The 24,822-nt window shown below is 38.6% G+C and overlaps 1 long non-coding RNA gene across 1 annotated transcript in view; it reads left to right on the forward strand.

The window, feature by feature from the left end:
- Nucleotides 1-24,052, forward strand: part of LOC149792186 (uncharacterized) — a 49,581-nt gene extending 25,529 nt beyond the window's left edge. Inside the window, exons 2-3 of the long non-coding RNA XR_016423506.1 lie at nucleotides 15,213-15,489; nucleotides 23,696-24,052. This is a non-coding gene — a long non-coding RNA (uncharacterized LOC149792186). The remainder of the gene's footprint in view (nucleotides 1-15,212; nucleotides 15,490-23,695) is intronic.
- The last annotated feature ends 770 nt before the right edge of the window (nucleotides 24,053-24,822 follow it).

Consider the following 24,822-nt stretch of genomic DNA (forward strand, 5'->3'; position numbering starts at 1 on the left):
ATTCGTCAATTATGCTATCTAGACGCTCCGGTTCTGGTAACCAGACTTCAGTTTGCGCTCGGTATGATATAATCGCGTCACTAACAATCAACGAAACTAGCATTTTACAATCAATCATATACCGTAGCAGCGCTATTGGCAACCACTTTTTTTCAGCCATGTGTCTACCGATCCAAATATAACAACAGCGATGAAGTCCTGCCGCGAATTCAAATGATACTATGCGAGCGAATCCGGTTAAATCAAAATCAGGCAGTGGTCCATTAATAGCAACACGAGTCATTTCATGTCTGGGGTGTCCAAATCGGTTGAAATACTCAGCGGCGGATCCATACCCGAGAAAACTCGCTGGATAACAGGCAACCATATCAACGGAAATCATAGCGTCGCGGTTGTATTCAGTGTTCCATAGTCCACCGTGATAATATTCCAAACAACTGGATTGTACATCCGGTAGAAATTCCTTGCGTGTTGGACTCCACGCATTTTTCCTTACTGCAACATGAGCCGCAACCGATGAAATCGTAAAACAATTTGTTAGCAGTTGTTCATCATGCTCCTCAAATTCTATGGCGGTTTTTTTATCTTGTTGTGAAACGCTTCAGTGCGGTATAATTCACCGTTTGGTCTTACAAACTGATCAAAGGTATCCGTATCGTTTTCAGCGCTGCGAAGTAACCACACTGATACAGGGTCGTTTTTACAGAAGCAGGCAATAGCATCAAATAGTTTCCTCTCCGCGAGAAAACCATCTTGTATAAATTCCCCGGGGATATACTTTACTGTTCTATCCCGTGGAAACACTGTGATCGCGGGCGTCCACGCGTGTTCGTTATGATCAATAATTTTAATTGGGGCTCCCTTTGATTTGTACTTTGATTCGTGTAATACTTCACCGGTTATCGTTGTAACGGTTATTGGAAATCTTAACGACGTTTCTAATCTCGCTATGTCGCTGATGGTTGCTCCTCGCTCGCGCACTGTCTCCTCCCACTGGTTGATTTTGCTACGTCGTAAATCAGTCAATTTGTTTCCTCGACATGCATTTGTAAAATGCTCTATTATTCGTTCTGCTACACAATTTATCCCCGTTGACTGTTTCATCGGCGCTAGTTTTCCGATATCAGGTTTCTTATTTAACGGGTATATTCCATAAACAACTGCTGTTTCAGGATACGCTCGTTCATAGTATGGTCTGTCAATTCCGGTTAACAGCCCGGGCTTGGAGTCGCGGCTAACAATGACTGTTTTCTTGTCGCTGAGAACTGGTTCAAATTAATCACGTATGATCCAATTACCTGATTCCACCCGGACAATGAATTTTACTCTAAAGAAATACTTGCTGGAGCCAAGTTGTGATATTATCGTTGCTGCGCGGTTGTCGTTCATGGTAGCATCAACAACGCCATCAATTCGAAATGTTGACCAACTATGAGATGCACCATCACGCTTGAATTCATTGATACAATCGCGTATTTTACTCAACAGGGTTCTATCGTTTATTAACGCTTTTGGTGCGTCCTTGAGGACTCTATCGAGATTGAACTTAATATTTTTCCAGGGCTTAATTGCTGCTAATCTCTCGAACTCATCCATATAATTAAAACAAGTATTTAAATGAAAGAATATAGTATAATGAATCACTGCAAATGGTTGATGATTGGGTCGACAACCCCGTGCAATAAATCATGTAGAGGTGAATTCTGCGGGTATCATTTACAAAGCGTTCGTAATGGTTCTCTTGGCCCCCTCCCGTGCTTGGTTTGTCACGTTGGTGTAAGAGGAAAATCGCAGTTGTGTATTAATTGTGGCGAAAAGCGATACAGGGAGTTAAAACGCTATTATGACAAACGAATGAAAAACGCCGTCATTGACCCCAACAACGACAGGATTATAAAAAACCCTCAAGACTACATTGAAAGGTTTATAATTAAAGCAAATAATGAATTAGACAAGTAGTATTATTATACAAATGGACCAGGAATTTCAGCCGCATCCCCTGCTCGTCAATTACGAGGCATCTCGCGACGGCGTTGTCAGAAACCGCAAACTGAAGAAGCCGGTTGGATGGAAAAATAATCAGGGGTATTTAATGTTTACTGCTGGAGGGGAAAAATATCTTGTTCACAGGGTGGTATATGAAGCGTTTAACGGACCAATCGAAGACGGTCTCGTTATTGATCATATTGATGGATGCCCTCAAAATAACAGACTGTGTAATCTGCAAGCCATCTCTCGGAGTGAAAACAGTAAAAAAGGCCAAACTGGTAAATACCCAAAGAAAGCAAAACCCGTAAAGTCATTTGATACAACAACGCACGAAGAAAAAATATTTCAGTCGATGAATGAAGCCAGTAGATGCTTTGACATTTGTAGCGCCTCAGTACGATTTGTTGCAGAACGAGTATATCAAACAGCTTTATCGGGTAAAAATGGACACAAAATTCGATTTTCGTATATAAATACGAAGTCACCGTGACAAGGTCACGTCTGTTCCGGTATCCTACGGTTAACACACCTCGGGATTGATACGCGGGGTTTCATTTTTTTTTTATTTAAAAACAAGATGTTTTATAAGAATAATGAATATCGAAGACATCAATAATATACTAGCCGAGATTTCAAAATTAAAAAATCAAGGAATTGAATTATCTGATAGTCTCGACAGTGAAAAAATATTATCCGATTATGAGATTATTAACGAACAATCGAAACGGGGGCGTTTTACCCTGGCCCGCGAGTACTTTTTTATAAAACGATTACAACATACGATTAATGAAAACTTGTACCACAATGACGCAAATGCATTCATTGGACTATTCACTGCCGTTGAAATAATACGAAAAAAACTCGGACGTGTTTATGCACGACGCCGGGAGATTTCTAGTAAGATCAAAAACATTAGAAGGATTATAGACGAAAACTCCGTGGAGCCCCCGATGGTACACTCGGCGGGAAATTAGAAATTGCGGAGCAATTGCAATAATGGTAGGCGAATCACTTACTACTCGGCTAGCCAGAGAGCGGTTAGCGGCGCTTAAAAAGTTCATACCGTTACGAGACAGGGTCCGAGAACAACTTCAAACGCGGCAGCAACTACAAACCGATTTTACTGTTGGAAGCGAACAACTTTTTGCCCCGGTAACTAAAGCGACCAAAGATGTTACGGCGGCAACAGAACGGGCAATATACGGAGATATTCCTAAGGAAGGCGAACGGAAAGAGGCGCCTCTTCTTCCTGTACTTGAAAAAATAGCAGCAGAGACAGAACAAACACAGCAACGGATAAAACAACTTTCCAGTGATATAAAAACCCAACGGGAGTATGAACGATTAGCTGATATTGATGATTCTGAACCCGTTGTTGAACAGGGCGATGGTGGTGAACTTCAAAAAATTTCCACTCAAAGAGGGGTTTCCTTTATGGATAAACTCACTGAAAAGGCTATAGCACAAATAAAACGACCTCAATTACTGAAATCCGACGAGTATAGGGTTTTTGGTAATTTTGCCGCTCAAAGCTATCATTCAAGAAAAAACTTTTTAAAAGACGAGTATAAAAACAGTAATATAAAACGAGATGACTGGGTTAATTGGTTGTATAAAACGAATAAAGAGATTGATCGCTTGGATACAAAAGAATTGGGATATAAAGAATTTAAAAAAGGAATTAATGATTATGATATACAACTTCAAGAACAGCGAAAAGAAAAAGTCCAAAAAAAAGCTGGTTCTAAAAAAACAAGCGGAGAGGGGTATCCAAGTGGTAGTGGTCTGGTTGAAAACGCTTGTCCTAACAGTGTTCTCAGTGATATATCACGGCTAGAGGTACTAATCGGAGGAAAACGAGCCGGAAATAACTCTCCGGAAATAATCAATGAGGCCGCTGATATTTGCAAGCGGTTATTTACGGGCGGTATCATGGACATTAGTGCGTATCGAACGCTCATAGACGAGTTAGTGGATGATTAAAAAAATTATAAAATTGTCCTTTTTGGTCGTTTTTGGTCGTTTTTTAGTCGTTTTTGGTCGGTTTTTACGGGTGAAAACCCCAGGAAATCATTTAGAGAAAATCGATGTTTTTACTGAAAAATCGAAAAAAAAACGACTATAGGCAACAAAAAATGACCAAAAATGACTAGAAATCAAGAAAAAAACCAGAAAAAAACCGGATTTTTATCGAGGGTAAAAACCCAAGGAAATTTTGATAAAATTTATTCCGGTTTTCCACACGGCGGTGGGAAAGGTGGGGGGTGATCAATCACTGGTGATCACAATCACTAATTGGAAAACTGGTGTTTTTATAATAAAGATGATTATACATTACAACCACGATAAACCAGTACTCGTCTACGTGGTAAACTCGCGATTGCCTGTTTACCGCGTGTACTATGGAGATGGTCTCGGTAATACCATTGCGGGGTTATTTACAAGAATGGCTCCAAAAGTAGCGCCGTTAGCCAAACAATTAGGAATGAAGGCTATTGATGTTATTCGTGATAAGGGAATCAGCGCTATCGGAGATGTTGCCGGAAAGGCGCTTTCTGCAGCAAAGGACAAACTAATGTCGTTGGTGAGAAGAAAAAAACAAAAACCACCGGTGATGCCATCAACGACGGTGATGCCTGCAAATGTCAGTAAAGTAATAAATAACGCCGTGGAAGAAAAACTAGAGTCGTTGGCGGCTCAGTCATCCACCAACGCGCCCATGAACGCAATAGCGGGGGAGTGGTCTTAAACAGAATTCAAAGAATTTACGACGAAAAAATCGCAATTGAAAACATCGACATGAATAATAATAGAAATGTTTGCGCGAACCGCTGATCCCGCGTTTGATATAGATGCCCCAGTGCGCAGGGATGATTCTGTCCGCGATTATCAATTTTATTCCTATCAACCACCACAAGCCGACCTACGATCGCGAATTGAACTTCAAGTCCAAGATACCAGTAAATATTTTTTGCCGTGTGAAGCGTTTATCGAAATCGAGGGAGAACTCGTGACAAATGCTGCCGATAATGCACCATACGCAGATGACGATCGTGTTCGAGTTGGCTTCGTCAACAACGGTATCATGGCGTTATTTGAGAGCGCCAGATATCTTATTGACGGGCGAGAAATTGAATCAATAGAACGCGAGGTTGATGTTGCAACGACGATAATTGGGTTAGCGAGATACTCGGATGATTACACAAAATCGGCGGGGCCATCTATGATGTTCGCAAAGGACTCCACCGATAACGCTGATCATCTTCAGTACATCAACGTGCTAATAAAAGAAAATACCACAGTTGACCAGGCTGAAGCAGCCAATCCAGATCGCAGAGCAAAACCAGGCGCTGATTTCAATATTATGAAAAGTCTTAACGGTAATTACAATATGGGATTCGCAGCACGAGTAACAATGTTGCAAAGACCACGCCGGCAGTTTTCATGCGCGATTCCACTCCATCACATATTTGGGTTTTGCAGAAATGTCAGAAAAGTTATCTATGGGGCTAAGCATACAATCGCGCTAACGCGAAGGGGCGATGATAACAATGCAATATGGCGTGCTGCTGGCGTCGCTGCCGGTAAGGTTGTTTTAACTAAAATAGCATTGTGGATGCCGGTGCTGACTTCATCAGTTACCACGGAAGCACGATTGTTAGCATTTATGGAACAGGGAGGAAAATCGTTGTTGAGTTGGCTAGCGGTAACAACTGATGCTAAAGAGGATAACGTCGCCGATGCGTTTACATGGCACTTGGCATCAAAACAGGGTGTTTCAGCCCCGCGTCATATATTCATAGCGCTACAGAATAGGGAACGATTGGGTAATCAAGAACGCAGCCATATGATATTTGATCAATTAGGAGTCAGGGATGTTTCGCTGAGAATAAACGGACAACAGGAACCATCCGAGGATATACAGCTTAATTACGGCGACAACCATATCGCACGTGTGTACCATCGATTGCTGTCATATATGGGTCGTGATCAAAACGTCGACACCGGTTTGCAAATATCACAATTTGATTTTAAAAACCTATATCCGATTTATTATTTTTCATTGGAACATCTTGATTTAACGAGACAATCCGTCGTTGATATACACTTCCGAGCTCGTATAGCCCCGGGTGGTGTTAATTACAGAGCGGTTGCTATCATTCTCAGCGATAAATCAATGCTGTTGGAAGGTGTTGGTGGACGAATGAGAATCATTGATGCACCAGTGGAAAACATGTAATTGAAAGCACAAACGCGTTTACAATAAATGTCGTATAGTGTCGTCAGTGTAGAGTTGACTGATGGTCAAGTCAAGAAATTACGATCAAAGTCGGCTAAACAATGCGGGACCACAATAACGCTGAAGCCGTCGCAGATGGTGGGTGGTAATCATAAGATATCGTTGACGGCGCGTCAAATAAAACATTTCAATAATGCGATGAAGAATAAAAAGGGTGTTCAAATAGATTTCTCGGCCGCAGCGATTAAAAACATGGAAAAGACCGGTGGGATATTTCCGCTGTTAGCTGCGTTTCCAGCGTTGATTGCCGCGGCCGCACCAGCAGTGGCTAAGGCGGCAGCGTTAGGAGCCGTTGGTACCGAGGCGGGAATGGCACTGAAAAAGGCAACCGGGAAAGGCTATAAAAAGAAAACGATCCGTGGCCGGAAAGGGTCTAAGACTACCGGGAACCCCGTATTCATGGTACTCGGGAAAGGGTCTAAGACTACCGGGAACCGTTTATTAACTCAAAAGTCTATGACTCCCATGTCTAATTTTGATTTAATAGACGCCGCAAACGCGCTAGCGATAAAAAAAACTTCAGAGGTGTTTTTATGAGGGATCAATTACCGGCGGCACCAAGGAATATTGAAACCGGCATAATTAACCTCGATGGGTCCTCCGGAGCGGGAATTCATTGGGTTGCATACGCGATTGATCCGCGCGCGATCGTCTATTTTGATTCATACGGGTTAGCCCCGCCGAACGAGTTCATGCGGTATATCCGGGCGTGTTCAGCCCGGGCGTGTTCAGCCCGGGTTTTTTATTCCACGCTGCCAACACAGCGATTAAGCGACCCACCGATATGTGGCCGTGAGGTATTGAACGTACTCGCGGAGATTTCATCATCGCGAAAACCACCTCATGTGGTTGTAAACGAATACACTAGTGGGGTCGTAGAGGCCCGGCGGGTTAATTAGAAACGCTGTTTTTTTTTACAATAACGATGATTGATATTTGGGGACGACCGGTTTCGGCGCTGAAAAAGCCCACGGAAACGCCCGCCACCGATGACATAAAAAAACTAATTGAGGATGAAATCGCTGATACGTTGAATTTAACAAGTGTTGACCCAGGTGAAATAGTTGTATTTCAAGACCGCCAGGGTAAATTGAAATCCAGTAATGTGTCGCTGGATGACGTTTTAACACGACAGCGTGATGCCGCCGAGGACACTATCGCGCTGTATACCAGCGACGGACGACTCAAACCGGGTGAACATCTGTCGACGATAACATTAGTCAAAGACGGTTTTATAAGGTTGGATAAATCGGTGACCGAACTTGACGCGCAGGTGAAACAATCTGTCACCGAGGTGAAAAAATCTGTCACCGATATACAACTCACTACCGCTAGTTTTTTGGGACCCCGACGGTAACCGAACCGAATCTTGCAACAATAAAAAATACTATTTCGGAGTTTACAACGCTGTCGGGCCAATTTTACACGTTACGAAAAAATGTTAACAGGATCGATGACAACTTTGATAAATTCTTTGGTAAAAAAAATACCAAGCTGGATGAGATTACAACAACTATAAATGATATCACTGCGTATAGACAGGAAATAGAAACAATCAAAACTGATGTTGCAGCGAACAAAAGGAGTGTAGACGTGCATGAACGGGAAATAGAAATAATCGGCGCTAATGTTGCAACGATCATAAATAATGTAGACTCGCATACACAGGAAATAGGAACAATCAAAACTGATATTGAAGCGAACAAAAAAAATATAGACGCGTATTGGCGGGGAATAGGAATAATCAAAACTGATGTTGCAGGGAACAAAAAAGGTATAGACGTGCATACATATGAAATAGGAACAATCAAACTTGATGTTGCAGCGAACAAAAAAAGTATGACCGATAATACACGGGAAATAGAAACAATCAAACTTGATGTTTCAGCGAACAAGAATAATATGGACGCGATTTTGCTGAGAATAGAAATAATTAGAACTGATGTTGAAGCGATTAAAGACGGACTACCGAGAGTAGCAGAGCAATTCGAAAAAATAAAAACCCCTCATGAGAACATCATCAACACAGTATACACAATTCGGCATGGATCATTCGATTGGACTCCTACACAGAATACAGTAAATATCACCGCAACTGTTAAGGGCATTTATCGATTGACACTGGTTTCAATGATGCAGTTTAATATATTATCGTCGAGTTCATCTGGGTTTAACAATACAATATCAACAATTATAGACAGGAACGCAACTGAACAGTTTACAATTTATGCCGTTGATGGAAATTTAGCCGGGGCAAACATCACATGGTATGTGGAATTTGTAGCGAATCTAATTAATTAAAAACACTAGCTCTTTTAAAATAAAAATGACCACCAGGGTAATTGAATCAGAGGTATCACCGACGTCACATCAATATCGATTCGATACCGCAAAAGAATTCTCCGCGAATTTGAAAACGCTTTCCGAACAATACCGTGCAAAAATAAAAAAATACCGCCGAAAAATAACCGCCATCGACGCGGTCGTGTACTCGGTGTCGGGTATAGTAGCCGGTACCGGTGTTATTTTATCCACGGTGACCACGATAGCCCCGATCGCTGTTCCAATCGCTATCTCCGCGATGACAACAATTGCTGGAGTCGCCAACGCAATCACTAAAAAGATATTATCGTGTTTTCAGAAAAAACTCGACGAGTATACAGTAAAACATCAAATAGTATCCGACGCGTACTCGAAATTATCCGGGTTGATCTCGTTGTCGATTGATAATTTGTTCATATCCGATGTTGAATTCTCCACGATGGTCCAGTTGTACAGCTCCGCGATGTCAAAAATCGAGGATTTTCAACTGGAAGCCGGAACCACTTCAATGGGCTTTGGTTGTTGAAATTAGACACTAAAAACAACGAATAATAATAATGTCGCTGAACCCCGAAGGGTTTCAATTACTTCAGCGGATCGCGGAGAACACCACTCCGGTACAAACAAATATGATATCGATAACGTCAACGAAACCCGAATTCAGTGTGAACTTCCCATCACCGGTTCCAGTGAAGGAAATAGCGCTGGCAAAATTGCGAATATATCACAGTTGACCTAATATCCGAGCGGACGCATTTAACGGACAACAACCTAATAACTCGCTGGTTTTTGCATGGACAAATAAACCCGATGGGGCCCCAGACTGGAAGGAGGTTACAATACCAACTGGGTCATACCAAATAGAACAAATCAATAAAGAATTTCAACGCAGGATAAAATCGATCACAGGAAAAGAATCAAAAATCGCTATTACGGTTCATGAACCGACGTTATCGTCGACGATTGAAATAAGCACACCGGGGTATATGGTTGATATTTATGGTAGTTCAATAAGAACCATACTAGGATGGCCTAAGAATCCACCTCATGAAATCTCCGCGGACTTGCACACGAATGATCAATCGTATCATGAGATTGATCCCATTTATCGAATTGATTTGTCTATTATAAAAAGCGCGTTATTACCCAGCAAGTTTATATTTCAAGACAGGAATACCATGCAATGGGAGTTTCCGTATAAGAAAACTCCTAAATTGTTCGCGTCGACCACAGTTGGTTTAAATGATATTAATAGGTTTTTTATCGAGATTAATCATTATTACCAATTACAACTAGAACAGCTACGGAAAACAAAAGCACGAAAACACGTTGAGGTGTTAAATCAACTTATATCAGACATGGAATATATCAATGAACGAATCGTTAAAACAATATCCGATAGCAGCGATGATAATAAACAAAAATTCCTAACCGAGTATAATATCGCAGAAGCCGATTTACCCGATTTAAAGGTTCCAGGATACAACGCGCCAGAACTAAGAAAGTCTCTTAATGATTTTCTCAATCCATCAACTCATATCCTCAGACACGATAACGGAGATGATGGTAGGCATATTGCCCCGTACAACGTAAATATCGCATCGGTGATAGCGATCAATCTAGTGTGTGATGCTATCGAAGGGAGTTACCAGGTAGATACCAAGCAATCAAATCAAGCTCAACAGGGGTATATCCTTTATTCATTTTCACCAACAGCCCCTCCGGGATTTTTAATCGTTGAGAGTCCGATTAATCCGGCCTATATGCGATGCCATAATCGGCTTTTAACGAGAATTAAGTTTAGAATTACCGATCAGTCAAATAACCTAATTGATCTACAAGAGGAGGAGTTAGTAATCACTCTGTTTGTAAGATCATAGCAGCAGGGGGGGCGATGACATCGACGCGGTCGTCGCTGTGTTTACCGGACGCTGACGACGCTGGGATCGCTGAGTGCAGAAGGTATCAATTAAACCAAATGACGTCCGGACAATTGTCGATTTGGCCCCTCGACGATGACAACGACGACGACGTCGTTTTTTTTTCACCAGGCGCTGACGACACCGGATCCGCTGAGTGCAGAAAGTATTAATTAAGCCAAATGACGTTTGGACAAAATGTCCGATTCGCTCCCCCCCCCCCCCCGCTGCTGGACTACAGTCCGTCAGTGAAACGCAGCACAGAGAATAAATTTTGTGTTTGATTCTGTATCGAATGGATAGCCAGTGTAGGGTATAGAGCAGCGGGGAGGTGTGCTCTGATCGTGGTACTCTAAGTATGATCCGAGCAGCTGTGTTTTGAACGTTTTGAAGTTTTCGGAGTAGATATCGAGATGAACCAGACATAATTGAATTACAACCAGTATTGAAAGTACTAATGAACACACACATGTTTTAGTGGCATCAACTGAAAAATATCTGCGAATGGAGCTGATGCGTCTCAGTTGAAGATATGCAGCCTTGCATATGTTCATGACATGTTGGTGCAATGTGAGAGTACTGTCCAGAGTAACACCTAGGTTTCGTACTGATTGTGTGAATTTAATGTTGGTGTTGCTGATATTTATTGTTTGAAGTAAAGGATGTGAATAAGAACATCTTTGTTTTCTAATCAGAATAGCCTGAGTTTTATCATCATTCATCTGCAGCTTGTTACACGTCATCCATGATTTCACATCAGAAATGGACCTCTCTACACCTTGGATGGTAGCATCAACTTCCGTTGGGTGGCTAGATTTGTATATTTGGGTGTCATCAGCGTACAATTGGTGAGACACTGGATGATGATCTATGATCTAAGCGGTTTAATAGATTTGCTTATGAATAGTGAGTCTGGTGGAAAGCCAAAGCATTTCAGCTTTACGGCGGTCTCTTTTAGCAGTGCGAAGCTGGTCCCTAACACTCCTTTACCATGGAGAACACTATTGAATTGATACTCTGCACTTGGTTGCTGGGGCATATATATCGAGCAATGAACGCAGGCAGTTATCGAGTTGTTCTGCTGTAGAAGGTAAGTAAGTTGTTAGGTTTGCTTGTATGTCAAGCATTAGTCTGCAAGGTTGTTTCCTGAAAATCCTTCATTTAAAAAGGAAACAGACCCTAAACTCAACATCTGTATGCATATTTATATCTAAATGATAATTATCTTAATATATAAACAAAAATCACAAACAAGACTTAGTAATGTAATATGTTCTTTACAACAGCAAATTTGAAAACTGTCAGTAGTTACTGCATCACCCAAAGTCTGCCAAGCCATATTATTTGCAGCAAGAAGACTCATTTTCCTGCACCAGACATCACGCTAGGCCTTTATTCCAACATCCTGAGTAGGCAAAATATTTTGCATGCCTTGGTTTCAATTCCATATGATCCTGATATTATGCAAAGTATGTTTTATATGGCAATGTAACAATTAACTTTAGCGTATAGGCTTGGCCCGCAATAAATAACTGGCTGTGAAAGATGGGATGCTCTGCTGCATGGGATAGGGTATGATTGATTTTTAATTAGAACCTGATGGAATAGTGGTTAGAAATATAGAAGAGGCGACATTAACGTGGGGTTAAGTGGCGGGAAACGCAACGTAGAGACAAACCAGAGACAAGTATGTGCCATTTGGATTGTGTGTGTGTGCGATTTGGAATTTGAATGTAGATTTCACAATTGTACAGTCATATCGCTGCAATTATGCAGCATGGAAGTTTATAGCGATGTCGAGCACTGGGTATTTTGGCGCAGACATGTAGCATTATGTCCCACCTAGCCACATTATAGTAGGCTGACCAGTCCTAACACTAACCTCTTAATGTTAAGCTCCTAGCAATACAGCTGTTAGAAACAATTTTATAAGTCTTTGGTATGACTCTGCTTGGAATAAATCCCTCAAACTCCTGCATCAGAGGCGGACACTCTAACCATTAGGCCAGTGGAGCGGTCGGGCGCCATTTGGAAGGAGACTGAAACAGGTTATGCCGGCATGCTGAGCAATGAGTTTTAATGTTTACTCGACTCTATGATCAAATTTGTTTTATCTTTATAACAGAATGGACAACTGCATTTCTAATAAATTTTGAAATTCTATTTCTAAGAGAAAGTGTATTATTCAAATGTCATGTTCAATTTCAAAATGTTTATGTAATTGATTAAATTGTTATTGTTTAAATACGGTGTTGTTCTATTCTAGATCTTTGCTCAGATCTCTGTTATTCCGTCCATTAATTTCATATTTGACATTGTTATTTACTCAATCTAGGCAATAACACCAGTCAATCATATCCTAGATAACAATAACCAACAAAAGCGACATGTAACAAGTGGGGCATTCTCTCTCAATCAATTAGTGTCTTTCTCATCTTCTATGTGGGCCATTTACATGGTTTGGTCAAACCATCTTCAGTCTTTCAGTCCTAGTCACCCTGATTTTTGATACCTAAAATTAATCAGATTATTGCCAAAGGCATGCTGATCAAATAGTTTGGTAACCACAGACTCTAGGGAGCCTAACTTATTCCAAAGAAAATAAAGAACAAGCAGACTGACATCTGGAAAACAGGTGCACATATAATATTATTACATGGTTGTTGTATAAAAACTGTTAGAAGAAACATTAAGGTTGTCATGCATTACTAGAAGGTATAGTTTCCATGTATCTAGTCCAGAGGTCTCAAACTGATGGCCCATGGAATTAATTCCTGCAGCCCGCAACGACATATGGAATTAGTTGTTGTTGTTATAGGGTTTAATGCCATTTTTAAACGCAAGATAGGCTATGCATTGCAGCCAGTATATATGGTGGAGGAAGAACCTGGGAAAACCCCAGAAAGAATCACAAACCCACGAGAAGCTATCAGCAAGCTTTCTCACATACCCACACTGGCCGAGCCTGAGACTCAAACATACACAGACAGAGGTGAGATGGCAGTGATCCATAACAGTGAGCGCTTTAAACCACTCTGACACTTTGGGCCCCACGGAATTTGTAAAATAATTAATAATGCATTTTTTTTTACAGTCAGCCAGTTTGATACAACTTGGACTGTTACATCATTTACTTATTCTTTCCAACATTTCAACTAGCTACTATCTTTTTATATGAACCAATTTGGACATGTCAAAACTTATTAATCTTTGAAATTCAATAAATGTCGAAACTTATTAGTGTCTGAATTTAAATGTTGAAACTATCCAAGTTATATTTATTCCAAACGTCATACATATTGTAGTTTTAAGTTCAGCTATGGCAATTATAAAATTAAAATTGTAAAAACAGCTCACTGGTTAAGGTTTTCGTGTTCACATTTGTGATTCTAACAAATGAAAGAATGATGCCAATTAATGCAGCAATATACTGATTAAAAACTACCAACACTTAATTATCATGTAAAACAAAATTCCAGTTGCAACTAGTTTATCATTGGAAAGAATATTTCAATATAAATTAAGGAACAATCCTTCACTTTGTATTTGTGTTTTCAAAACAGGTGAATTGGAAGATCCAAATTAAAACTTTTCCTGCTTGGATATACAAAATAAAAAATCATAGTGCAGTACACATTTCAGTTATGATTTTTGATCTACGTAGTATTTTCTCTTGCTGGGAGTATACAATGCAAAAGTATGAGCAACTCCTGAATAACGTCTAATTATCATGCACAAAATGCATTGTCATATTCCAGAAAATAACAACAACAACAATCTCCTAACTATAACAGCATATACTACTTTTACTACAATACAAATAATAAGAGTAACAAGAATGGGTTGATGCTTTTCTGAGTAAGAAGAATATCCAGGAATTTAATACAATACCATTTTTTGGTAAAGACTAAGTAGACGGTTATGTATACTACATTATTTTTTTTAATGACTATACACTGTTATGGGTCATTTTGTAAAGAACTCATTAAAAGGTAATTGTGTCCGTTATTGTGGGCTTTTACTTTGAGATAAGGTAATTTTGTGTGTAAACATGTTAACTTGGATGTGACTTCAGGACATTGGTATTCCCCTCAAACAAAACATGATCTACCTGCCCTTTTCTTAACAGCTTGCTAATATTTATGTAAAAAGACCTGAATTTTTCTTTTAATTTTGTTTTTTACAAATTTGATGGAAATTCTACTAAGATGACAGACTATTTCCCAAAAATGGTTTATTGCAACATAGGTCAAGAAGGAAGGTATATACATCATACGTGTAATGTTGTTTAAATCATAATTACTATTCCTATCTTAACATTTGTAGTGGAATTACCAGTATTCATTGGAATTCCAAAGTTTTCATTGACTTTAGCATAAAATCACTCTTTAAGGATTATTGTGAATTTATTCCAAGACATATTCTAGGTTGCATCAATTTGAAACAGCAAGACCATTTGCAAATTCAAGACCATTCACATATCGGTACATGCAAGATTGCAATTTATTTCGAACACCACTGGAATTCATTTCGAACATTACACTTTTGGAAAATGTGGTAGAATTTATAGGACTATTTGGGATTTAATTCACAATATTCTTAAGTTCCTTTGATTAAAATGAAATAAATTATCTGTTGAATTTTACAAAACTTTATGATTTTTTATCTTTTCTTTTACTTAGGTGAAGATCATAGAGTTGTAACAAGACAACATTACAAGTCTTTCAGTGAAATCCCGATGACAATATAACCATCCATATTTGGCGGGTAGAGACATCACCATTGTCAAGACAGCCAATGTAACATCAATATTGGATCTACCAATGGCAACATTTGCACTTAAAAACAGCTAGATATCATAAGAAGTCTGTTGGTGAAAACCCTATGTTGATATATGCATACATTTAGGAGGAGCAGAGATAACGACACTTTCATCATGGCTAGCATGGTGGACATAATGTGAGTCACTTTGCATTGTTTTCATTCAGGACTAACTAGACATCAGAAGAACTCTTCTGACGAATACCCTTCTCAAAAAGACTTTCCATTGAAGAGTAGAGCAAGAATTTCCAAATGACCGTTTGGGTCTTCAGTTTAGCATCATTGTCATTTATGACCATCTAGACATCACAACAAGTCTTTCAGTGAAAACACCATGTTGATATGACCATTAAATTGGTCACTGTGGTGGCCTGAGTGGCACGATTTTCATTAGACCTTAAGAATTTAGTAAAATCAACATGTTAATAAGAAATCCATTTAGCACAATAAGTGATGACAAAGTTCTCAAAATGGCCACTATGATAGCCATATTGGATTTGTGAACAGCATCATTGTCACAAAACTATTTGCTATGGAGGAGTAATGAGGAAAAGCTTTTAAGATCGAACAATGCTGTTACAGCTATAACGGAACTCAGATCAGCACCTTTTTCGTTTAAGACCAACTAGACATCATGTGAAGTCTTTTAGTTAAGACATTATATCACCATGCATTGGGATGTAATGACAAGATTTTCAACTAGACGATACCTGTATGTTAAGACTTCTGGTGAAAACTCTGTTTTCTTTTTTTTTGGGTGGGTGGGTGGGGGCACCAGACAGATGCCCCCCACCTAACCAAAGATAAAAGTGTTTTATGTGTTTCTGAAGCCCCCCCCCCCATATGTTGCTTGTTTTCTGCTTTCATAAAGAATTTGGTACAAAATTTTACAAAATTTTGACGTGGTATTTACATTCCTATTGTCTTCTATAGGTTTGGTATTCCGAATAGGTTTCTATTGCTTTTACTCGGAGTTCCTCTCCTATTTTTTGTGTGACCTTGGCTGGAGGTGCCTATATCCCGTGTGTGCTATTGGTGAGTATGCTATATGTTGTTCGTGCTATAATTGTATTCGTGAAGGGATTGCCTTCTATATCAAATCTGTTCCCAGTTGTTTTACGATCCTTATAACCTGGATCTAATGCGTTTTCTTATAATTTACTTCATTAATTTATTTCAATTTTGAATTTTTGCGAAGTGATGATGCGCTAATTTTAGAGAAAAAAAAACTATTGTTTTGGTGTATGCTATAATAGTGTGTCGCACTTCGCTTTATAGTATTAAGCCAGGGTCAGCTGCGTTCTAGAGAGCTCCATATACTCTTTATTTTCCCACACTTCACTCCTTCGAACTTGGCTACCTTTTATTTGATGTTTTATTTCCAAACAATTGCCAAATACTTTATCTCCCGTTTTGGTTATTCTATACAGTAGAGTGGCTGTACGGGTGTTAGCTATGTTTGCGAGACAAAGGTTATGTTTTGTTTTGTTTTGTAAGTCTCCATGTCCTCCATGCGGGTGTTATTCCGGACTCTTCCATAGGCCTGTTCACTTCGCGTAGCGCCATGTTACTTAACCCTATGGCTTCCTCGTCTCGTACTTTCCCCACAGGAGGTCCCTGTCCTTTCTCCCTAAGTTTCCACAGAGAAATGATTAAAGATATTAATTTTCAAAACAATAGATTGTATGGACAAAATTCAAGGATCTTATCGTGAGGTAGCCGGGGCAATAACCCTTTTGGGTAACAACCACTATCGATAGTTCTCATTGCCCCCGCCTCTCGCCCATTTTTACTATTATTTCCCTATCATTATTACTTGGCCACAGGCCGTCATAGTTGTAACGATGTAATCAGTAATTTTACGTAATATTTTTTTGTTAAAGTTTCCATCTATATATAAAATGTTTTGGTGTTTGTATTTATCCATTTTATTTATTTCAGTTATGACTTTTAACCTATTAGTTTTGGAGTTTTTTCGTATTGTGCCACAACATGAAATTTTGAAAATGTTCGTTTTTTACACAGTGGACATTTTGGTGGTACTCTGACCATGTGCAGTCTCACTGCTACCTCTCCTGTCAACCACGCATTGTGCATGTATTTGAAGCAGAGGCTTTCAATTTTCAGGGATCCTAGTTTATTCCAGTGCCCCCATGCTCTTCTCCAGTTTATGTGTACATTTTCTTTTTCTACTATGCTTTTAAGGTCCTTTGTCGTATCCTCTCTTATCCAATTATGAGTCAGTTTTTCTTCCCTATTCCAGAACTCTTTTTTGTCTCTATATTTTAATAGTAATTATTTTATATTCCTTTGATTTCTTTGTATTTCTAATTGTTTGGTTAACTTATTATTTTTATATATGTCCCTCCTATTTCTTAATGTGAATCCATAGCGGTATATATAGATACCATCCCATGGAGATTGTGATTCTGCTCTAAATTTTTTCAATCTATTTAAAATATTTGAGGATTCAAGTAATACGGGGCTGGGGAGTACACCCCCCCCCCCCAATCCTTAGCCTTATATGATGTTTCTTTATTAATATAGTGTAATTTAAAATCCCAGACGTGGTCTATTATACGTTTATCTATTGTATTTAATACTGTATTACTAATATCTATAGATTGTATGATATAATTTATGTGTGCATACATGTATATTTTTGCTGGTTGCACTCTTTCCATAAGGCAAAGTGGCGTTAGTGCCCAGATGTTCACATTTTTTCTTCTTTTATCTGTCTACAGTTTTCCTTCTCTTCCTCTTCTCCAAAATAAATTCCCATTGCTTTGACCTTTTTCTTGATCAGGCGTGGGGTAAACCTGGATGGTTTCCTCTCCAGTTCCCTATTTTAAGTATTTCGGTTTTGTTGTGGTTAATGTGAGATCCCGATGCTTTTAAAATTTTTCGAATTATTTGATCAGGTGTGTAAAGGAATATGGATCCTTAAAAAAGTTTGCACAATCATTAACTTTTTCTTTTATGTTTGGTATTTTGGTGCCTTCAACGTCTTTGTTTAGTTTAATTTTTATGCTTAAGATTTCAATTGCTATTATATAATAGCATAAATAGTGGGCAACCTTGCCTCTCTAATCTTTAAATTTCAAATTTACCTGTTTTTGCTTCATTTACCTGCACCCTTGAGGTTATTTTGTTGTACAGGATTTTGGTCCATTTTTGAAAGTTGTTTCCAAAACCAAATTGTTCTATTACGTTTTGTATGTAGTTGTGTTCCAATCTATCAAAAGCTTTTTCCTGGTCTAAAAGTACCAAAGCACCTTTTTGTCCACTGTCACATATGTTCAATAATGGTTTTAATACTTAATATATTGTGTTGTATATCTCTGCCTTTTGGGCCACATGTTTGGTTGATATTTATAATTTTCCCCATTCCGTTTTTATCCTATCCGCAAAAATTGTGCTTAATATTTTATAATCAGTATGAAGGAGGGAGATGGGCCTCCAATTTTTTAGTTCTTCTCTATCTCCTTTCCCTTTGTATAGTAAAGCTAGTAAACCTTCCCTCATGCTTTCTGTCATTACATCATCTCTAAGTAAAATATTATTATACAACCATTCCAAAATGGGCGACAACCCACCAAAGAATGTTATGTAGAAATCTGTGGTGAGTCCATCTCCCCCTGGGGATTTTCCTTTAGTAAGACTTTGAATACTTTTCACTGTTTCTTCTTGCGAGATGAAATCATAACATATGTCCTTATGTTCTGATGATATCATCTCGCACTGGATATCTCTTAGATACTCTTCAATTTTGTCGTCAGCAATTCCCTGCTATCTGTATAGATTAGTGTAGTATTCTTCAAAGTGTTTTAAGATTTCAAGCTTATCGTTTGTTTTCTTATCTCCATTAACTTTTAGACCATCCATAATTTTTTCTCCCCCTCTCCCTAATATATTCACGTTTATATAATCTTTCTGCCCTTTTGTGTGAATTCTACTGCCCTTAATTCTTTTCCACTAATCATTTTTCTATAATTTTATTTAATCTGTCTTTTACTTTTTTCCGTTTCTATTGTATTAGTTTTCTTGAGTTGCCTTTCAATCGCTTCCTGCTCTTGTTTTAGATTTATACTTCTTATCTGCGCGTGTTTTATAGCTATTTTTTTAAATTTGTTTTTGAGTTTGTCCCATTCTTCAATAATATCTCTATTAACGTTTTCCGCAAAATTTTTAAAATCATTTTTTATTTCTCTAATAAACGTTGGCTCTTTTAGTAGTTTGTTGTTGAATTTCCAGTTTACTTTAGCCCAGAATTTTTATTTCAACATTCATTTTAATATATATTAATTTGTGATCGGATACTTTAAAATCTAAAATACCTGCTTCTTTATACTTTATCCCCTCAAAGTTGGTACGTAAAAATTTTTCGATCCTACATCCTTTATTTATTTTATACTCATAGGTATATTCCTTCCTTGGCATATTCAGGATACGATATACATCCTTAAATTTATGTTTAGTGATAAACTTTTCCATTTCTAATTTGAACCTTACATCATGTGATGTTAACTCCCCTTATCTATCTATATTTCCCCTACCCAATTATAATCTCCTCCCAGTACGACCTCTTCCATCGTGTATTTCTCTAAATATTTCGTTAGATTTCCCAAAAACTCTTGTTTACGATATTTGTTTGCTGGTATGAATAGATTTATAAAATGTGTTTTCCCAGTTTTTATATGTAATAGTCTCCCTTTTAAGTCTGTGTCCTCTTCTACTCTCTCCCACTTCATACCCGCTTTATTTTAACTAATGTGGCTACACCTCGTCTTATATCATCTCCTTCAAAATCATTTTTTATTACAATCCCATTTAGATGGCTCTCACAAAAGATCCTTACACCGTCCTTAAAACCGTTATGAGTTTCTTCCAAAAATAAGATGTCATAATTTAAATCTTTTCTAAATTTTGCTATTTTTTCCTTATTAATTCCATTTACGTTAATAGATAAAACGTGAAAGTTCATTTCTTCCATTTATTTTTCCCTCCAGGTTGCCGCATTGTTGGTTGTTGTATAATTTTTCTAGATTATCTTCATAATTTTATTTTAAATGTGTTTTACTAAAACGGGGCACTGGAGTCAATCCTCCCCTTATCTATGCTGATTGGGTAAGTGTAGGTTTCTTCCCCCGCATCATTGGTCATCGTATTTGTTTCGTCGGTCGTCATTTCCGTAGTGTCATATTTTGTTACTGCTTCCTGTTTGTCTTGTGAGTCGCTTTCGCTCCCCCCTTTTTTTCCTTCTATTTCTTCTTTTTCTTCCATTTCATCTCTGTTATCCATTTCTCTTTCCGTTTCCTCCTCTTCAATCTCTTCTTCCCTGTTTTTTTAGTTACTGCACTTTTCATTACCGTCCCGTTTTGTCCTTTACTTGCATCTATTTCGCTACTGTTTTTCCCTTCTTTCTCTTCTTCTTTTTCATTTTCTTGTGAGGATTCTGGGCCAGTCACCGCTTTTCTCTTACTCTTCATCATTATTGGTAAAGGTGTTGATGCGAGTGACTTTATTCTTATCAATCCTTCCTCTGTTTCATCCTTATCATTTTCCTCCTGTATTTCCGCATCAGAGAGGCATTCGAATCGATCCTGTAGTCGAATACTGTGTTCCTTTCCATTCGTACTCGTTTTGTTAGGGCTCAGTCTGGAGTTTTCTGTTAGTCGCCCCTATTGCTGTGATGTCAATATTTGGCAATGTGTGTATCGGCTCGTCTCCCTCCTATTAATTCGTCGCCTTCCTTACATCTTGTATAAGTCTAAGAATTTGCTCTGTTTCTTCTCTTATTTGTCCATGTGTTTTCATAGTTACTTTGCTTGCATATGTTGGAATTGTAGAGTTTCCTGGTTGTGTTTCTGGGTTGGGCATTGGGCAGTATCTCGGTTCCTGTCCGTTTGATGGCATCTGTGACATTTTCAGTCGAACTCCGACCCTCTGTACCAGCTCCTTAATTTAACCCTAAGACATACAAAAAGAGTGGGATTTTTTTGCATCCTTCTTTTTCAAATATATAATCCCGTTACCTGATTTAATGGGTGCAAAACCCAATATGATAGTCATTTTTGATGTAGCCTCTCTCGGAACTTATTTTCGATTTTCCTTGCTACTTTTACCATGTCTACATCTAGCGGTAAGCCCACTATATGAACTTCCGCAATCTTTGGCTCTATGTTCCGTATGAAGGGCTCCGTCGTTTGTATTGTCGCAGTCAGTCCCTTTATTTCTATAGTGGGCATGTCAAGTAAAGGAGTCTGGTGTTTAGGGAAAACCACATATTTATTCCTCCCGCCGCTTTGTACTCCGTCTATTTGCCCTATATCTATACCAAGGGTGTGTAGTGCCATTAGGATTTCTGCTTGTTTGGGGGCCTGTGCTTTATCCCCAAAGTCGATTGTTTGACAACCCACCGGATGCCTCACTATTAGCTGTCTATTCTCAACATGTGTTTCAAAATACTGGTTGAGCTTTGAACTTTTAGGAATTGTTCCTGCTGCCATTGTTTCAGTTCCAACTGTACTCATTTTAATCATTTGAACAGTGTTCGTACAAAAATGTAAACTGCAATACAAACGCAGATACCACACTATTATTTTCAATGATGAAATATCTAATATACCTCTACTATGGCAATATAAGGCGGTCACGCTCTACTAATTGTATGTAATATGTAAATATTAATCCGTTTCCATCCAAATATTTCTCCTGTTCTTACCGGAAATGAAGAAACAAACAGCACAGTGGTGAATAAATGCAAAACCTGTTATAATTGTTACGTACCCCAGCCGGGATACGCACAATTTACTATACACAATCAAACAATAATTCAAATAATCCAAATAAGCCGAGAATATATGAATAAACAATGCTGATTCTCTTACCACAGTACCTGATTTACCTGCTTTGCCTCAGCACGCACAGAAAACACTTCTGCTCACCTCGACCATTTGTAAGATTCCTAAAGGTTTTCCCGCCCAAAGACTTCTGGTGAGAACTCTGTTTTCATACTGGATGTCTGAGCAGCAGCGTCTTTATTTATGAGCAACTAGACCATGAGATGAATGCGTGTATAAGACAAGGTTCACCGCCATCCTCAATGCAGTTCAGGAGATTTGATAACAAATTAGCAGTAACAGACACATGGATGGATAACACATGATGCATGATAGACAATCATATAACCTCTTCTGTTCTTTGACAAGTAAAGCTAATAACAAGTTTTAATAGTACCTTAAGTAGTGTAAATCATGCTGTCACGTTTGCCTGACCGCGATTACGTAAGTCAGGAACAAAGGAATGGGTTAGCAGCCATGTATAGATGTAGACCCTGCGGTTATCGTAGCGATTCGTGTTTATACAAGAGCCCCGCTTCGCTGGGTGTCAACACTCACATGTAGACGTTGGAAGCTTTGTTCTAGAACAAAGGACCCTTGTTGTTGTTGTAAATCTCCCCTTCGTTGACAGATGGACTGAGGCTCGTCTGTTAAGTTGACCAACTGGGGTAGAATTGATATCCAATCGGAACTTAGGAAGAGTGGGGCCATCAGTTCGAACCAGAAATGGAACGAATTAGTGATTGTAAGCCATCGTACTGGTCAAGCAGCAATATGCTCCGAGGAAGCCACTCATGAACGGGCGGGAAAACCCTTAGTACATTCTAAGGACAGAAAGCTTCGAAAAGATCAATGAGTTATTTGTTCAATTGTTGCAGAATGTTACGGCACTGTAATTGTAATTATGTGCAGTATATATATTTACTTGCTAGAATCGTTAGTAAGTAGAATTTCCTGTGTATTGTTTAATTTACATGCGTACTTGAGAAATGAGCTATGATTATATAGATTGCTAGCAAGTAGTCAGAATTAATATTGTAATTCGCTACTTGGTTACTTGGTAATAAAAGAGTGTATTTATTCATGTGATATTCTAGATTTTGCAACTGTTGAATTGAAGTATTACTTTGGAAGTGGTTGCAGTGTGTAAAATTACATAATATTGATATTTGAATATTTGTGTACACTTGTGGGAGTGTAATGTACAGAAATGAGTCTGATTGTTGTGATATTGTTCAGAATAATTAGATTAAGAATATATATATATATATATATATATATATATATATATATATATATATATATATATATATATATATATATATATATTGATGTGACACAATTTGGTGATGTATGTATGATAAGTAGAAACCGCTCTTTATTGCAACGTTGTTTTCTATAAGAACGTGTGGGTTTTTCGATGTGCACGAATGCGTGACCGAAGATTTAATGTGAGGCGAGATGGCTAACGAAACATGCTAACGTCCTTGTGTTTTTCGCAGGAAGCTTTTGGGGACAGAACTACCGGGTAGTTAAGTCCCTAGTCTCAGAGAGGGGGACAGGTTAGAACAAGACAGTAGGCAGAGAACAGGCCTAGTCGCTAAAGAAAGAGAGAGAAGGAGGAGGAGAAAAGGAGACAAGATGGGGAAGAGTATAGGAAGTTTCGTAGAATGGGAGTCGTAGTACGGAGATCGCCGGAAGTAGGAACGGAATTGGCAGAGTAGAACACAGATGAGTAGAAACCAAATACAGGGGAAAGCCATCTCACACTATAATCACGTGATGAAATAGGTTGTTACATGGTCGAGAGGAAGAAAATTAATATCGTTTAAATTGTATTAAATAGTTATTCTTTTTAATTTCATCTTTGTGCAGTCAATAATTTAATTGTCGGCATTGCTGACTCAGGTCTCGGAGCTTTACTTCTCTCTATCACTAATTTCACTTCTTACAAAAACGAGCCAGGGCAGGAGTTCCATAGTAATTGAAATAAAATATTGGGAGCACCCCACCCCAACTCATAGCAGAACGTCATAGAACGCCACAGATGCCAACACACACCTATCACCCATTTGTCACCAAGCAGATCTAAACAAAAGTTTAGCAATATAGAAAATTTACCACGTGATCCACTGATTTTCACTGAAGTAAATTAAATCTCCCATTCACAAGTGAATACTGTCTTTTCTTTATTATGATCTTTCTTAAGGTCATTTCCATTATCTGATTTGGAATCACCAATGTGTGATCATCAATGACAGATCTAGATGGGGCTAGCTGGGTAATCTGGTGCTTGTTCTGAAGGTGAAGTGTTCATTTTTCAGAATGAGCATTCATCATTTGTTTCATTTGAAAATATGTGTCACACGTTACGAGATGATAATGGAAATCACTTAAATATATAACACACGATACCAGTGGACTCCATCATGGCAGGCAAATTATGTGGCAAATCCAAACACAAAGGTCAAGCACCATAAGCATGGTCAAGTCAGGTACAACATATACATGTAGTGGCCAAGTGAGCCAGTAATTATCCTGGATTATATTAATGATCACACATATAAGAAAAGTTGTTGTTGTTGTAGGGTTTAACGCCATTTTTCAGCACACGATAGGCTATACATGG

This window comes from Sinohyriopsis cumingii, chromosome 9, assembly GCF_028554795.1.
Source record: "Sinohyriopsis cumingii isolate HCF-2022 chromosome 9, ASM2855479v2, whole genome shotgun sequence".
Lineage (NCBI taxonomy): Eukaryota > Metazoa > Mollusca > Bivalvia > Unionida > Unionidae > Sinohyriopsis > Sinohyriopsis cumingii.